The sequence below is a fragment of the Amphimedon queenslandica genome, unplaced genomic scaffold (assembly GCF_000090795.2).
Source record: "Amphimedon queenslandica unplaced genomic scaffold, v1.1 AMPQUscaffold_10581, whole genome shotgun sequence".
NCBI lineage: Eukaryota > Metazoa > Porifera > Demospongiae > Haplosclerida > Niphatidae > Amphimedon > Amphimedon queenslandica.
The window spans coordinates 1-1,819 of NW_003549161.1; the positions used below are offsets into that span (position 1 = coordinate 1).

The following is a 1,819-nucleotide window of genomic DNA, read 5'->3' on the forward strand; positions in this document are numbered from 1 at the left end:
TTTTGAATATGCAGCAATTTTTAAAATAGTAAATTTTCCAAAAAAAAGGAAAAGCTAAAAGCACCTATTCTTTTCCAAAAATGGCTCAAAAACCACCTCAAAATTTTATTACATTCTCTGATACATATTGATATCCTTATACTGTGTAGCTGATTCCGACTTAAATTGTGACCATAATTGACAAAAGGGCCCTTATGGCGGATTTTAAAAATCATCATTATAATGGAAAATATCAACCTGTGAGTGCTTTGTTAGACAATCATTGTTTCTAAAAGTTTCATGGTAACTTTTTGCATCCTGTGGAGTAATTTTATGATAAATGGGGATCAGGAAGTTGGATTTCTTAGGCTAGAAAGACAAATTTCCCTACCCGCCATAAGGTACCTTTTGTCAATTATGGTCACAATTTTTCAAGGTACGGCCATTTTAAAAAATATGCCAATTTCTGAAAAAATCCATGTACTATAGCCATAGTTCTTTCCAAAAAAATGGCTCAAAAATCACCCCCAATCCTTATTAAATTTTCTGATACATATTGATGTACTTATGCTATGTACAAAGTTTGAGCTGATTCCGACTTAAATTTATCAAGTTACGGCCATTTAAAAAAATGCCAAATTCTAAAATAATTCCTGTACTACAGCCCATGATTTTTTTCCAAAAAATGGCTCAAAAATCATCACCAATTTTTATTAAATTTTTCAATACAAATTGATGTACTTATGCTATGTACAAAGTTTGAGCTGATTCCGAATTAAATTTTTCAAGTTATGACCATTTAAAAAATATGCCAATTTCTGAAAAAATCCCTGTACATGTACATGTACATGTATACAGGGATTTTTACATTAATTTTTTTGGCATTTTGCAATCAAAATTTTCAATAGTGAAATGTTTAGTAATACATGCGTGGACAAATTTGCCAATTAAAAGCTGGCCTAATGTATTTTTCAAGCAAAACCATCAAAATAAAGTACCGCTAAATCAAACGACAGTCACATGATTTCAATTACCTGATTGAGTGACTCCAGAGTGAAGTACATGGCAGAGCAGGAGGTGGAGAGAGGCAGGTATTGCTGGGAGACTCTGTCAACTTCAGCCATTACAGTATCAGTCTCCTCCATCTTCCTCTGAATTTCTGAAGCCTCTTCCTTAAGAGTCTCAAGCTCAGTAATGATTCTAAAAATAGACACAACTAAGATTACATCATGTAATAAGTGTTACTATATTTAGATGTATTGTTACTAATATTAGTGATGATTCTAAAAATAAACACATTAATGATTACATCATGTAATAGTTGTTACTATAATTAGATGTGTTGTTACTATAATTAGAAGTTACTACATGTATAATTAGAATTGGGGATACCTGTTGTCGTCTAAGATAGGACAGGGTTCAGGATTGGGTCGTAGCTCTCAACGTCCTAGAGGGATTGAGTATGAATCGATGAGAGTGTTTGCTGACAGGGTTCTTAGTTCTAAAAAAATCCGAAAATATTCACACGCTGTTGGAAAAAATTCAGAAAAAATTCCAAAAATAAAAATAAAATAATTGAAAAATATTATAACACTCATAATAAAAAAATTCAAAAATTCAAAAAATTACAAAAATTAACAATAAGAGAGCAATCTTACGTAATTGTAAATCATTACCATCTTGGCTCAATGCCCTTCCTATTCAACAGAAACATTTTGATTTATCAGCCAATGAGTTTAGAGATGCTCTCTGTCTTAGGTACCTAAAACCTTTATTGAACACTCCTACCAACTTTGATGGTTGTAACACCCCGTTCACAACTTCTCACGCATTGGATTGT

The 1,819-nt window shown here is 32.0% G+C and overlaps 1 protein-coding gene across 1 annotated transcript in view; it reads right to left on the bottom strand.

Moving 5' to 3' along the window:
- Nucleotides 1–973: 973 nt before the first annotated feature.
- Nucleotides 974–1,819, bottom strand: part of LOC109590037 (cytoplasmic dynein 1 heavy chain 1-like) — a 5,949-nt gene continuing 5,103 nt past the window's right edge. The window contains exon 4 of the transcript XR_002189065.1: nt 974–1,179. The gene's annotated coding sequence lies outside the window, so the exon portion shown is untranslated. The remainder of the gene's footprint in view (nt 1,180–1,819) is intronic.